General features: G+C 35.2%; 1 long non-coding RNA gene across 1 annotated transcript; it reads right to left on the reverse strand.

Moving 5' to 3' along the window:
• Positions 1-6953: 6953 nt before the first annotated feature.
• LOC112953193 lies at positions 6954-15708 on the reverse strand. The gene is made up of 3 exons (XR_003250539.1): positions 15602-15708; positions 14994-15059; positions 6954-7844 (listed from the first exon to the last, which is right to left on the reverse strand). It is a non-coding gene; the product is annotated as an uncharacterized LOC112953193 (long non-coding RNA).
• Between the last annotated feature and the right edge of the window lie 1410 nt (positions 15709-17118).

Raw genomic sequence — 17118 nt, forward strand, 5'->3', positions numbered from 1 at the left:
AGCAAAAATTATACTTCAGAAGAGAAAGCAAAATAATATGCAGATTAAAAAACAAGACTCAACAAACTACAAATATTCAATTTCATTTAATCAAAAAAGGAATTTTTTCCATGTTTAACTCATGCATTTAAAAGAATAACATACAACACTAATCTTGATGCCTATTGAATGCATTTAAAGTGAATTTCTAAAGGACTTCTTATAATTTTTAAATAAAAATCAGCTTAGCTGAACAGCAGAAATGTATAGAGCTGAGAGAAGTCAAGGGTTAATCTGAGATCTAAGACAGAGCAGAAAGAACAGAATGAAAGGAAAAAAAGACAGGCTAGCTCTACACAGTAGGAGAGGTCTAAAGGTGCTAGCAAATGTATAAAGGGGAAACACATTAATCATGTGTGACCAGATAACAGGACCAAATATCTTTGAGAATGGTCAGCCTGATGGGCTTTCACGTTTTGTATTGGAAAAATGCTTTCTGTGCAGAAGTTTCTGCAATGCTTCTACCAGATTTGGAGCACTGCCACAATCAAAGGCCACAAATTAAAACTGTTTTACTGCAAGTGTAATCTGCTTCTGAAGTTTGTAGCTCTGCTGGGTAACCGATGCTATCCCTGGTTCCTGGCAATTTTGCTCTTTCTATATTTTCTGTTTGTTCATTTCTTTGCAAAGTCATGGTCTCAAGGCTTCAGTTCAGGAAGATGCCATGAATAAATCTCTGAATTTAAGTTTCCTCTTTATGCTGTATAAATTTTAGTGATTATGAAAATATGACAAATAAGAACAGCTAAACCCAAGTGTTACACAACTATGTCTCAGACTTCTACAAATATACTTCATTACTGGCCTCTAACACTCTCTTCTCTGCTGAAATAATGAACATAGTACTCCCTGTGATGCTGCTCCTATACTCTTTCTTTTTCTAGGAACAAAAGGAAGCCACTTGGAGACCTTTAATCTTATTTCATGAGAGAGCTTACTACATATTGAGTCTTGATGGTCTGTTGAAGCAAGAGGTAATGCGTTGAGCCAGTACAATATGCGAATATGCAGAGTACCAGTTTATGATAATTACTTTTGCATGTGTATTTAGAGTACCATGTGTAATTGCTGAAGTGTATGTTTTTCTTTCAACAATGGATTGCAATTTCCATTAGTGGTCTTGGCAGTCAGGCACACATATTCTAAGACCTCTAAGTAAACCTTAGTACCTTGTAATTAAGTGTACCAAGAATTATAACTGCTAGAACAGAATGAAAAATTCATGACCAATAACTTGTACCACCACATACGGATATTCTACATAGCCAAGTATTCTGGCTTTTCTTCTATATTAAGTTATTCATTAACCTTTTCATTCATCTGCAACTTATTTGTAACTTTTCACAAAATATTTCCAAATTGCTGTTTGAAAAGATACTAATAATTTACTTAATTTTCCCCTAAAATTTTAAATTAGCTTTTTTTTTTTTTTAATGGCAAAAGTTTGAAATCTGAGATTTTTCTCTACACAAAGCTGGCTGTTTGGAGAATTCTATATGCAATTAAAGATAAACCGGTTCATTGAAAAGACCTGTATCTTAAAGCAAACTATTTGCACTAGAACTACTTGAAAAACATAACTTCAATCTAGCAGGAAAGTCTGGTAGTTTGAAATTTATTTCAGTGTAAGGACAAACAAGTGGAAGGAGCCTCATCTATTTCTTTCATACTGAGGATTACAATATTATATCTTTAATAACTTAAATAGCCCCTCACAAATACATTTCCACAGGCTCAGTATGCATACCTAGTTGCTCTTCTGTCAATTTAGTCTTTTATTCAAATAGCTCCTCTCTTCTTGATGATCATACACTTGCAGCTTTTGGAAAGAACAGTCATTTCTCTTTCTAAATTTGTTTTACTAGGTTTAAGTAAAAACAAAAACAATGCTTCTCATTATGTCTAGAAGAACCATTTTCTATCTAACTGGCTATTTCCCTGAGCATCTTATATCTCTTTCTGCACTTCTTTTATTCTGCTTTTTTTTTTTTTCCTCAAAAATGAGTGATCAGAATCCTGCATTGTAGAATTATAAATGAGATTTCATGTACATCAGCATCAGAAAAAATCTATCAGATATAAAACAATATGGAAGAAACTATACCATGCCTTTAATATTTGAATAGTTACAGTACAATATACAGTGTGCCTTTCAGCCTTAATAATTCTGTGATTCTTTGATTCTGTGACAAAATTCAGAAATATGATTCTTTTTTACTATTGAAGTTTTATCGTTGTTCTATAAAGCAGAATTTTGCATAATAAGAAATTGAGAAAATTGTGCTTTACCTGTTCACAAATTCTCCTTAAGAAATGTGTGTGCTATGAAATTTAGAAAAAAAAATATTCTTAATTTTGAGCTTTATGTGAGCTATTTAGTTCAGGTGCTTACTCATTCAAATATTATGCAACTGGTTATTTAAATTGTTTGATGTTACTTAAGGTGTGTGATGTTGGAAAATGAAATTCTGTAAATCACTCTACAGTAATAAGACAATACTGCATCATATGTTCATGTTCATTCATAGCTAACTTTATTTTCCATAACACATCAAATATTATGAAATCCACCTATGGATTTCTATCCCATCAGTCACAACATTTTTAACATGTCCTTCCAGATCCAGTGCAACAATGAAACATCTGCTTATTCAGAAGTATGAGCAATTCTTGTAAAAATATTATTTTGATTAAAAGTAAAACATGTCACTAGTCACAAGTTCTTTATTGGAAGAGGATTTTATTTTATACCCAAAAGAAAGTCACAAGGGCAATCCCTAGATCTAGCTTTTGAAGCTACATAGAGAAATGGAGATTATTATTTTGAAGGTCTTTCTTGGTTTCTTTTCCTCTTTTCCCTTTTTCTCTTGTTCAGTGCATTTGAGACCAGCCTCGAGAGTCTTTCTAATTTATAATTAATTTCTATTATTAGCAAGTCATTTCAACTTGCCTGAAAATTAGAGTTTGATTCTACATTCTCTGAACCAAGCTCCTAAGGTAAGGAATGTTTTTGCATGTCCCTCACATGCACATGCATGGTAGTATTTAGACAACCACGAGGATGACAACATTAGCTTTGATTTAGGAGGATACAGGCAATCAGATAAGAAAGGCAGAAAGTTTATGTAGAGATTGATGCAGTTGTAAGGACTGCAGTGCTTTAAAATAAAGACATAAAGCATAAAGATCAGTTCCCAGCAATATCCACTGCTTTTTGAAATAAGTAAAAGAGCATGGCACAATCACCAAAACTATTTCAAACATTTCTCTGACTGCAAACAACGCATGAAGTTGCATAGAGAAATATCACCATAAACTACACTAGCTTCACTGGCCCTCTACTTGTTTCCTGCAATGTTTGTGCATACACAAAAGACTAATAACAGATTAAAGCTACTTGTATACAATTATGGAGTGCAAGCTTTGATTTATACACATTAAATGATGTAATCACTGCTAAGAAGAAAAACATTGATGTATCCATAAAAAAGTCAGAGTTTCCAGGGTATCTTCTCAAACACGTTCTTTGCTGCAGAAAATAACACCTAACAAATATCTCAGGCCATTTCAACTTCTGAATACATCTGAATGACTTAAATTAAGGCTCTCCTTTAATTGGTTTCAGAATAGGGGTGAACTTTGTATGGAACGCGTAAATGTGCATCTACCTGTGTGTTACTGACACTATTCCACTTATGCATGATATTTACATATGCTAAAGACATAACACTGTTCATTTTTGATGTTCATTTTAAGATACCAAATATCAATATATCTGTACTGGAAGACTGAATACCTAAGCACATACTTAAAGCATACGGTTAATTGCTTTGCTAAGGGAGAATAAAATAATAAAAGTATACAAAATACTTTGTATCTTGTGACATAAATGGAGGTAATTACCTCCACTACGCTTTTCAGTTCTCTGCAGGATTTAAATTTTACCTTTGACAGGGTATTGGATTATTATTTAGAAAATTATATCTACAATTTCATTGTAGCATGTATGAAAAATTTTTTAAATAAGCAAATCATTTCACTGGTTTGAATGCCTGTCACAATTTTTATTTTCAGTAAACTTGGTGAATAAGACATGGGAATTTTGACACTTCCAAGAAACTTTCTGTAAAATAGTAGTGAAAAGTCAATTATTTTGAAGAATTCATGCAGAAATCCAAATTAATAACTTCAAAATTTTGCAATGATTAATCAATTCATTGATTATGAGACAGATATCTTGTGGATATCCATTAGTAACTGAATAATCCATTGAATTTTCTTTAGTCTTGGCAAAATATCTTAAGTAATAGGGATGAGAAAGAAGACAAAAGTTTCAAATTTTCTAAATGGCAATTAGATATGAGAAAGATTACTTTCAGCAAAAAAAAAGGATTGCAAGGCAGATACTGACAGTCCATACTTAGTATATCATAATTGAAGGCAGACTGCCTTCACTGGCTGACTTGACAAAAATACACCTATCCAGCTATATGCAGAGATAACTCCAACACATATAATCTAAGAAGTATAGATTTAGTCAAAAAAAATGCATTTTTCTCCCTCTAATTTGGAATCATTTTTCCTTTCAAACGCAAACTTGATCCAAAGCCCACTGAAGTTAGCAGAGCCTCTTTGGCTTTGGATAAGACTTTGAGGAATATTGCTATCTTGAATCTCAGTGCAAAACATACATCTTATGTTCAAACCTCCACCATGACCTCCCTCAGGGGTCCTACTCCTAGTTTCAGGCTTCTGATTCACTGCAAAAAAACATTGCTCACCAAAATTGAACTAAGCTGAAACTTGAAATGCACATGGAAACATCAATAAGGTGTACTGCACATTTTTTTTCCCCGAAGGGATTCTTTCTACCATTGTCTACTGCTGTCACCATTTCTTTGTACATTATGTCTTGTTTGTTTCAAGATTTTTTTTTTTTTTTTTTTTTTTTTTTGTATCAATAATACAAAAACACTGCACACATTTTTGGGAAATAGTTACAAAGAATAGAGGAGGCACAATATAGACACAATACAGAAGATTATCATGAAATAATTTTCAAAACTATGTGATCGAGCCTTGTTCTCATTTAGCATAGATAAATAGCATATATAAATATAGCATAGATAAATAGCATATATAACAAATAGCATATATAAAAGAATTAGTACAGTAATTTACTGGGGCATCCCAATTCTTTACATGATCTATATTTGCTCTGAGACTGTATCTCAGAATAAGACAATGGTGTTGAAGAAGGTTCTAGAAGTGATCATGTTAAGTTCAAGAGAATTTTAAGACTAACTTTAGTCTATTGACAAGTGTCTAAACTCAATTTCCCCCTCTCTCTCTGCTATAGTGCAAAATTACATTTATTTTATATTTCTCACATGATGTGTTTTCAGCATAACATGGTAGCAGGTGCGTGCAGGGTGAGGTTTTTTAAAAATTATCTCTAATTTAGGAATCTTTTAACACTTATGTTACTAGTTTCTCAAGTTCCAGATAGATTAAAGTATATATTTTCCATCACTAGTACAGCCCAGGTTTAACAGTCAGATGTGCATGATTTTTTGTGGGTTTGTGCTGAAATATCTACATTGCTATGCTTATGTCATAGAAGTCGTTGATAAAAGTAAAAAGTTATCTTAGGGGATGGTAAGAACTGTTGTCTCTGTTTATGCTTTCTGCTCTAAAATCATTAAATTATAGCTAATATGTTTTCATACAAACTCTTACTGTATGAAAATTAAACTTATTTTAGATGGGACTCCAAAAGGCTGATTTGATATTCATATTCAAACTGTGCATGTATAAAGTGTGTGATAGCCACACCCTTTAAATGTTTAGGTGGGCTACTAGATAGATAAACATGTCTAAAACTAGTTGTTTGCCTTTCTACCAAATACATGGATTTGACTTTGCTGTTTTTATACCTATAAATAAACAAACAAAAAGTTTCTAAGTAGCAAATTGGCTGTATGTCATGTAGGATATATGAAAAAAACAGACCTTTGTTAGGAAATTATTTTAATTTCTCTTAACCGAGTCTGTATGCCAGCAGAAAAAAATGCATTTTGTGTTTCAATCATTTTAATTTGCTCAAATACAGCAGACTTAGTTAAGGTATTTACATTATTATGCATCATTCTTCTCCCTAGATATCAGTTTCTATTTTGCTCCACTTCACAGGAATCAATGTCTCTAATTTTTCAAAGTGATTCACCCACATGTCTTCTTTCTCAGATAGGTTTAGTTTGTAGCTGGAGATTATGCTAAATATGTAGGATATGTTAAAGTCATGGACACTGAGGAATTTATGAAAAGAAATGTATTGTCATATGCATATCAAAAAGCATACTTTATGTACTACATTGATGAGTTACTGCTTACATGAACCAAGATGTTATGGAGAGCTGTAAAAAGAGTCAATGCCTTTGCTTAGAACTGACAAGTTCATGAAACTGATCATTCTGATCACCCTTAAATCTAGCAAGCTTTGGTATTCCAGCAAAAACTTAGTAAACAATGTTTGATCCCACCTCTGCCAAACACCGGACTGATAACTCTGCAGCTTTTAAAGGCCCTTGGAGTATATCAAAGGAATAAATAAGAACTTTGCATATGAAAGCACACTTTCAAAAAGATATATTTTGCAGAGTATCTACATGCGACCTTGCTGTTTTTATAGTCATTTCTGCACATAATTCCCTACTTTGGAGCAAACTGATAGGGGCAGAAGACATATAAAGGTCTGCTGACTGAAAATGAGAAGCGACTCCCTTCTGCAGCTCCAAGAAGCAGACACTGGGAGAGTAGCAGCATGTCATCCTTTGCTTCCTTTTCTTTGAAATACATAAGTAAATAATGAATGAAAAACAAAAGAATATTATTACATGAGATTACTTTCCATCATTAAAACTGTGAATTCTGTTCTTTAAGTCTATCCACCAAATAGACCATCATACTAGCACATTAAAATATTTCACATCTTTGTCATACTTCCTGGGACTACAAGTGGCCTTCCTGAGCTCATTAATACTTTGGTGTTGGGAGTAAATTTATTTTCCTGGACTTAACAACTTCAGCTGTCTGCCACCGGCGATAGATATGGATGACCGTCATTCAACTAATTAACTAGATGCAGGCTTTTTTTCTATGTCATTAATGAATCTTGCATTTTAACATGAAAGCAAAATTAATCTTCCTGGATTAACTGACTGGATGCTTTTCTTAAGGAATCTAACTAGCAGATGTGTTGATAATGTAGGTTTTATCACGATTTACTGCGTAAGTTTCCAAAGAACTACAGGAAGCACATAGATTTATTCCTGAAGGCAGATGTCAAATGATGGAAGAAGAAAGGGTGAAAAAAATATTCTGGATCATACTAGGGTACAGACAGAGTCATAATAGAGCATGAAGGACAGACTTGCACTGGCTCAAACCACAGACTTGCCCAGGATTCTGGGCTAGCACAGCGCTTATGGACATGCCTAGATCTGAGCACATAACTAAATATCATCCATTTATTTGAACATGAAATACATGCTTAAGTTTTTTTTCCAAATGGAAGGAGTCGGGGGGAAAAGAGGCTTAACCCTAGTGCTTAAAAACTGAATGCATCTTTTAGAGCCTTGGTTAATGCAAGCCTAACCTAGGATTTGACAAGGAAGATGATTACTGTTCTGATGTTGCTCTTTCTTCAATCTTCAAAACTCCTGCCTCCTTAGAGATGAGACATTACAATGTCTTGGTTTTGTGTTCACATACTTGGTAGTCTATAGGCATCTAGGAATTGAGTCCTGTATATGTAGAGAAAAATATATATATATAAATAGATATATATATGGAAGTAAACAGTGACTGCTATGAGGTAAAAGCAGAAATATTAATTTGCATAATACATATATACACTGTGCATGCATTTATTGATTTACAAATTCTTTACCTCTAGCCTCCTGAGAAAAGCAATAAAAAGTAATAGATAAAGAATAAAGAATAATAGATAAAATCAATGCAACAACTTGATTGCTTTCAAGATACAAATTAGTCCAGAGATGCATTTTTTATGTTAATGTGTTGACCAGTGATCTTTAGCCTTACTATCTTCCTTTTTTAATTACAATTCCACATAAAGAAGAAAAACTCAGGGAAATATTCAGACTTCAACTGTCATTCTTATATATTAGTTAATTTCCAATTTAAAAGGAATATACTTCAAACTTCAACGTCCATGAGGACTATATTGATCTTATCAACTTTCTGTAAATTGAATAGAGTTCCTGCTAGCAGTAGTGACAGGCAGAGAATTTAAAGCTGAACTGATCACAGTTGAAAGAAGAAATGAGGAGAAAAAAAAGCATGTTCAATATAATATAAGATCATGTGGCCTTGAGCCACATGATGATGTAAATCTCCATCCCCGCCTCCCCAACCCCCAAAAGTGTTCCTCTCTAAAAGGCTTAGTTTGAATTTGGTTAATTTCCAGGGTCAACACAGTAATGCATTTATATAAAATTAAATGAGAAAGAGTAGTCTAGCTTGAGATCATTGGTAGATCTCACAGCACTTTGTGCAATTTGAATTTTTTCATTTATGAATATATATTTCTTAGGAAAAAATGAATAATACCCATTTCTGTACCATTATACAATTTGTATGGACTTAACAAGTCAGTTGGCTTCTGTCTGCCAAGAATTTTAGGCATTTATATTGCACAATAAACATCCTTTGTCATATTCAACTCATTAAATAAGCAGCTTGCAATATAACTGGTGATTATTATTTCATAATGTGAGTCCTGCATTATTGCTAAAAAAATGCTTCCTATTTGTTTTGTCCAGCAGTTAAAGATTCCTGCATTTTTTTTAACTGCATTACAATCAGGATCATTTTTCAAGGTACGTTCTAATTCAGAATTTAGCATAAAGAAACATCTCTTCAAGAATAAACAAAATCTCTTAACAGTATCTTTCTTCATCTCTGGCAAATTTTCTTAACATAGGTCATTTCTGGTGAGTTATGAAACTTTTATACATATGGTTAAGAAAAAAAGGAAAAAAAGGTGGGGGGAGGGTGGAAGGGAAGGATAATGGGTACAATAATCCTCCTAGTAATACCACAAGCTGAATTTCAACCTTCAGTCCTTTCTCTAAAGCTTAAAGTTAGCTTCCAAAGCTTTTTAGGAGGCTGCTGCCCTTTTCAAACCACATTTCAGGTGCATCATTCCTGCTGATTTATACATTCTAAATGCTATGTGCTCTACTCCTTATGCATAAAGCTGAAGATGGCTGTGTAATTTCATTCTGCACCTTGGCAACCTCATTCAGACCAAGGTTGACTGGACAGTCCTAAGGCTGTTAATTATAAGATTATTGATTATGGTCTGAACTGGGCCCTGTTTCTATTGCATGAGACCTGTATCTATTGCATGAGACACATTGCATGCCACCAACTCATGACAGATAAAGACAAAGTTATTCTTTTTTTTGTATAATAGCTAGGGCTCCCTCTCCTTTGGTCAGAGCTATTAAGATAACACAAGTACAAGTGGGTACAGTGAAGGAATAAACAGCAAGAAGCCCAGGCCGGCAAATGGGACAGTTTTAAGTATCATATGCGGAAGTTTCCTCAGATTTCATTTTTCGAAGGGGGAGATTTGAACCACTTGGGCCTAGATGATTCTGAACTAAACTTTGGCCATAATAGAGAGAATTAATCAACACTTTACTGAATCATGCGCAAAACCATGAGTGCACACCATAGTCCAAACGATGCCTAGCAGAAATAAGGAATTGCCTACACTGTAACGAACTGCGAATAAGAGAGGGCGAAGAGAGGGCGAAGAGAGGGCGAATAAAATAGACGACTCCTCTATGGATGATACTACTGCTATATATCAGTTATCCATTCATAAAAGGGGAGATTATTTAGCAAGATATACTTTGTTTAAACTCTGTTCCTTAAAAAATATTTGCACAGAATCCATTAGCACTTCTGACAGCGTTGCAGCAGATTCAGGATAAATGCCAGTTAAAGATCAAATTTGAAAGGAAATACCTCTGGTCACCGTTGAAGTATACCAATGTGGCAGTATTGTTAATCTTGCGTTTATGGTATTATTGATTAAATGCATGCTGAATTGTCCAGGAACTAATCCTCCAGGTCAGTCAGCATATATAATTAGAAATTAAACCAGCGATGGTTTAAAGTTTATAATCCATATAGATATGACTGTTTTCTTGATTCAACTGACTTTCAGTCTCAGTTTTCCAAGACTTCTCAAGCAGCTGTCCTGAAGAAAAGTGTGTATATATTTTAAAACTATACTGCATATAGGCATAGGCATCCTCATCATTTGCAAACAAATGACTTGAAGTCATACCATCAAAGAATTAACAAGAAAGAAGAACACTGTATTTGTTTCCCATATTTTCACTAAGAAAAGTTATGACTACTTGCGCTACATGACACGAATTTTCTAACTCTAGCTATGACATGTTTTGAATGAAATAAGGCCTATTTTGCAATCAGTTTACAGCCTCCTCTGACCTGCAAGCAGGCAGATTTGGCAAATACCAATATTTAAGTGCTCAAAAATCAAGTTTGGAAAATTTCTGTACAAGTGAAACCTTCTGTGGCCACTTTGTTTAGAATCTAATAATTTCTAAAATGATTATCAGTTCCATTGTGCTCAGCTTGATTGTAATTTGTAGGCTTAGGGTGAGCAAGACTAAAAGAGGGAGAAAGAAAAACATTTTGGCTCTTCTCTAGTATTAAATTTTGACCAAAGATTTTCCCCTCAGAAATGAGCTGACTATTATTTAAACACTCCTGGGAGCTCTGGTAAACTTGCTTTCAAGTATCAATTTAAGCCAGCAACACTAAGCAAAAGTAATTAGATATAGAAAAGATTGAGTGAAACTTTCTAATGAATATGCTGTTGCCCCATGGGATAGAGGATTGCCACCTTTCATCCTATGTGCTGCACAGCACTAAGGATTTGGAGAAATGGAGAAAAAAAAGATCAGAATGATCCTTTCATGATATACAACCTCAGTTACTCCACAAAATGTTGCTGCTGTGAGTGTCTCATTTGCAGTATTCTTTGGGTCAGTATAGAAGATTGCACAACATGAGCGTGAGTTTGGAGAAGTACCTGAGAATACCGACCTAGAGCATAAGAGGGAAGAAAGTAAAAAACCCACCCCCCGCATCCAACCTCTGCACAATTTTCTTTCATGTATAAATAATAGCCATACTGCATAAAAGGGTGCAAGATAGATCATCTCTAATGGCTTAAAATAGCAGCCAAAAATAGAATCTTGGGATTTTTTTCTTTAAATCCTTTTAGCACATTCTAGGACAAAGCCCATGTCAAGAGGAATAGACATTTTTGGACGAGCCAGCACATTTGTTCCCATAACCTCAAATGGAAAATCCCAATCATCCGTGAAATCAAAGAGAAGAGAGGTTCCTCCTACAAGAAGACATTTATAATTATACTGCTTAGGATCAGCATCCTGTCTCTTTTATACTGCTACAGACTTTCTTGCTTGTGATCTTGCTGTGATCTCATTATTACAGAAGAAAAATCAGAAAAAGAGAAAAAGTAAACACAAAAAATGCAATGCTTATCTCACTTAAGATGACTTACAGTTTAGCTCCACAGATAGAAATCTCACCTACACTTACTGAGCAGGTAATAACATTTCAAATTAAGTAAATATTAACATTTATTCTCAACATCAATCAGTGCAGTGACATAGCCAGTGACCTTATAACCTGAAACAGTCCTTAAATTCCACATTCTCTAATTAGTTATGACCTGTACATATTCATTTGTGTTATAATTTAAGCAGATTTGTACATTACTGTAAATTCAGGAATCCTGAAGGAAACATGTGTCTTGGGGAAACATAGAAAATACAGTATTTCAAATAAAGGAAGAACTCATTTCAGTGTTTCCTGAGCATACAGCAAATCATCACTGCTGACCATGCCTGATGCAGCACAAGCTGTAAGCTTACAAATCAAATCAATCACACTGCACGTATCCAGGCTGAAGAGACTTTGAGCCTGCTGTGTTTCAGCTCAGTATCTCAAGGGAACATGCACCAAAACATCACTTGCAACTCCCTGCATTCACTGAGGACAAAGGGAAAAGGAGCTCTTTGTGCCAACATAAGCAAAGTAAATCTTAGTAAAATAAGTAAAATACAGAATTATGAAAAAAAAAAAAGACAAGGTCTTGAAGAAAAATAATTTGTTCACATATTGGCTTGGAGGGAAGCAAACAGTACAGGAAAGGAGAAGCACTGGGAGATCTCAGGTTAGGACAATGTCATATGTAGATTAAAGTTAAAAAGTAGCTATCACTTTGTGTTCTCCCTTCCATGAGTACAAATATGGAGTTATCTGTGACTCCTTGTGAATGCCAGGGTCGACATGAGCAAACACGTCTCTAAGCAGCTATAAGGTCTACTTCAGTCGTGAGATACAGCATAGGGCAGGGTATCTGTTCTATTAGAAGGACCTGAGTTTCCTTTCCAAATTCTGTGTATGTGATAAGATTTTGAGATTATGTACTGTACTTGATATTTGCAAAGATAAGCAGCATCCTGCCAGCTTTTTGTAAGAATCAGACTCCAGAGTTTTTTGGAAGTAACCTAATAGCTCTGAAAAGATAAATGCAAACATAAGGTGATTGACACCCTGTGAATTATAGGCAAATGACATCAGATAGCCCCCAAAAGAAGAGATGGTCTTCTTCCCTTTTAGCTACCACATTCTACTAAATAAAAAATGAAGAGAAAAAAAAAAAAAAAAAAAAAAAAAAGCCCATCAGGTACTCCAGAGTACACCTGTTTTCCTTTTCTCTTTCCCTCTCCTTTCCTGACATCCTGCCATGTTCTCTTCCATCACAAACACCGCTCTGCCAATCTGCTCAAACTAATCCCCCCATCAGCTTGACACAAGCACATCTGCCTTTGGAGCATTTGCAGATAACTCCCATTTGGCTGTGAACCTGCTTCACGAAGGCAGAATTGAGAACCTCTGTTTCCTGACTTTGAGAATGCCTTTTCAGTATTTTGGAAAGACAGAAAATGCACCAGGACACTTTCCATCCGTTCAAACTTTTGCCTTTTTGTCAGTGAATAGAAGATGAATAGACAGGCTTAATATGGAACCAAGTTGAAATACTAATATCAAACACTGAAGAGGTGTTTGTGTGTCAAAATGGGCAAAACAGATCCCAGAAGGCATGTACTGAGACAGTGGTGACTGCCTAGCAGAGATGAGCATTTGGAATGGGGCAAACAATGCCAGCTCAGCTCACTGGAAAGTGTTTTCCTCTCAATGGGGACATTACACTGTTTTCATATTTTTTATTACAGGAAGACCAAAGAGTTCCGGATGAGATAAGAAAGTTTTCATTCACACAGCCCACTTTGTCAAGGAAAGGGTGATTCTTCTTCTTCTGCAGAAGTAGAACTTAAGTCCAGTGATTTTGTCACTGAAAGTCTGTATAGCAGAGCTGAGATAAAGAACAAAGATATCTTGAATCCCCAAACTTAATGCAAGGTCATCTTTCCCTGTTCTCACTGCAAGAGGAGTTTGTGATTCAATTTTATGTTTTATCCTGTTTTTTTCTTCACAAGGTACAGTTAATTCCTATGATGAATGTATATGCTGTTATTCCTACTCCAGGTCTGATGCATTCAGCTTAGCCACTTCTCCTGTGTGTTTACTACCCGAAAGCGTTTCTGAAATCTCATACCATTGTCACATATTATATGATATGCACTTAGGGGAAGACCATCCATTTGCTTTTCTCTTTCCTTTTGTGTGATCAATGAACTTGAGGATATGATTTTAAAAATTGATGCTGGGATTCATTTTCACAGCATGACAGAGAGGTAAGTTTTTGAAAGAGTTAAGTGATTCCTTAGTCAATGAGGCTCAGATAATTTAATTCTTTCACCACGTTGTGAAAACATATCCCCCCGACAGAAAGATTTATTTAATGTATACAAAATCTTTTGGAACTACTAGAGTTGAAAAGCCATACCTATATATGCTATCAAGCAGTCTTCACAGAATGATAAGTAAAAGTATCTGTAAACCACAGATTTTTTTCAACACTATGCAAAACAGAGTCTGAGGCTTTCCATTATGTTTATAAACTGGCAGCAAAAAATCAAAGAATAAGGTTCAGTGAGATCACAGTACATGGATTTATTTCCCCTTTCTGAAGACAGAAGATCTCCAGTTCTGGAACTATTCATCTCCTGGGTCAGCTTTCTCTGTACTTCCTCCAGGGATCTCAGAACTGAACCATCTATCATGAAGGAGGTCTAATTACTTCCAAGTTGTTTTGTAGAGCATGGCAAAAAATTGTCTTTATTTAAGATTTAACACAAATCTGGAATAACTCCAGTGAAGTAAACATGATTGGTCTGTTTTTTGGGTTCTTTTTGATTATTTTCTGTGAATATGAATGAGTGCAGAATATATCTCATCAAGTGAATGATGGCATCCCTGCATTCCAAGTCTAAGAACAGCTGAAATGCAAAATTTAAAGGTGAGACTTAATGTATCCATTTATAATGGTCTGTAATACAAATGAGAAACCCCAATAATGCTCTTCTGGGTCTATTCTCATACCTATTTATATCCATTCTATACTGGCTTCTTTCATTTCTATCACTCCTTATTATGATTTAACTGACTGAATAAGCAGCTGAACTGAAGTCTGAAAAGCAACAAGAATTATTTGAAGCAGAACATTATCTTTCTCTATGAGCAGCAGCCCTGTTTTGCAGCACTGGAACATATTAGTGTATCTTAGGGCCAGTCCTTGTTCCATAGATAACACTACATCGCAGGGCTGACAGGTAGAAATCATGAGAAGATTAGCTTTTGCCACTTCTATGTAATAGGGCACTTACCCACATAAATAATTCCATCTCTTCCACTGTGCATAATTTTCCTTGAGAATCTTCTGGTTTTCTTTCCTGTAGAAGAAAGAAATAAGAGCAGTTAGCCTCTTAAAAGCAGTGTTTTAGCTCTGTACCTGAACCAACTCAGCAATATTGCCTGGTATCTGGAAAGAAGAGAACATAGCTTTGTGTCGAGATGAACATTTAGTGATGATAATATAGCACATATGTCATAAGGTACATGCATTTCTGAGAAAGTTCCCCTTCCTTTCCAGTTTCAAGCAGACTGGGATAGGATTTGGCCTTTATTCTGTTTCACCTGCAGAAAAATGAACATTTCTGCTTAGCCCAGAAATAAAGACTGTAACACAAACTACTGTGTAGTGCCTGTAGGATTGTTATCAGAATATATCCGTATAAAAAATACAGTTTTTTACCCTATATCTATTTCTCTTCCCTCTAATATTATTGTTTCTGAGTCTTTTTTTTTCTTTGTTTCCTAAGCTTCACATTCTGCTATTCTGAAAACAAACATCTCGTATTCATAAAGCGAAAGAATGATTAATTCCTGCCAATTCTTTGCCTTTCATGTAACCTTCATGAGCATGAGTCCTCACCTTGGTTTCAACATGACAAGCCATACAAGCAAACCAACATCTTCACCTCACTGACAGCAGCTTCCCACAGAGCTATACATTAACTCTATAAAGAGCCACAGTGACTTCCAAGGGGACAGTATCTGCACAAAGAACTTTTCACAAGTACAAGAACTAGCCTTACTCAAGTAACTCCCACTCCTTTAATGACTTTCATGCAAGTGCTACCCTAGAGCCACATGCAATCCCATTAGCTTCAATGAGGGTCCACCTGGGACTCATTGCACGGATAAGGCTTTAATGCAGGCTGCCCAGAATAAATGGTTTAACTAAAGGCATGATGTTAAAATGATTTAGATTGACAGCTAAATTAAGTGAAACTACCTGTGTAGACACACACCAGTTTAGCTTGCCCATGTAATTTACAGCTTAAACCCCCAGGAGCACTCACACTCCACCTCATGTGGGCTTAACACGGCAACTTAGCAACCTTTGTTTGTGAACAGTCTTCCAAAGAAACCTTCTGCCTGACAATTTCTCCCTGATTTGTTAATTAAGTAGTTTGCAAGATGATGTGTTCCCCTGGTGTAGGGGCTGAGGTGGTCCAGTCTGCTCCTGACCGCCTTGTCCAATTGTGTGGGATTGGTCTTCAGGTCTTGCCGTGTTTTTTCTGATCACGATCCTGCTGAATCCAGAGGGAATAACTGAATTTGCACTAACTGTTTCTTTCAGCTGCATCAGAGATGCTTCTAAAGTGAAATAGGCTTTTAAAATCACACATAAATAAAAGATCTTTTCCTGGCCTCTCAATGCTAGGCTATCTTCTGTGAACTGCCCTCGATCTGTTGATGCAGTGAAGTCTGAAAACTGCTCAGAGAGAGCAATTTTGATCCCAAGGCTTCTGCAAATGATTTTACTGAACTGTGCAGTAAGACCCAATATCAGATGATGTTGCAGATATGACACAATGGACTTTTTTTTCAAATATTCCTGTTCTTTGGTCTGCTCTTCGGGATTTGTCAACAAATTATTGGCCCTTGATCTTGTGGTCTTTAATCTGTAACAAACCTGTGCCAGCAACACACAATTGCTCTAAACCCATGCTATGGTCTAGTAGGTAACACTGTAGTGTCTATAGCTGTTAAATAACCTTACCTTTTTTCCTGCCCCCCCCCCCCCAACTAGAAATTTTGTGTTTCAAAAACATTTGTATTGAAACTGTTGTATTGTGTTCTCAGAATAAAAAGAAAAAAAATCACATGGAAGAAAAATAAGGTATTTGTTTGCTTTTAATATTCTTAAAAAATAAAAAAAGAAAGAAAAAAAATGGAGGCTGTATTTCATGTAGGTTATATTAAAGATAGAAAAATTTCAAAAAAATGATAGAGCAAAAAAATCAGTTGACAGAAACTCTACACTCATTTCAGTCTCCTCAGTACATACCATATCTATGAGAATTCAGCCCAGAAATGTCAGGAAGCAGATTGCAAAACATTAAAAAAACAATACAAATCAACATAAAACAAAGTGTAAACCTA

Source organism: Nothoprocta perdicaria, unplaced genomic scaffold (assembly GCF_003342845.1).
Source record: "Nothoprocta perdicaria isolate Ctin4 unplaced genomic scaffold, notPer1 scaffold_428, whole genome shotgun sequence".
NCBI lineage: Eukaryota > Metazoa > Chordata > Aves > Tinamiformes > Tinamidae > Nothoprocta > Nothoprocta perdicaria.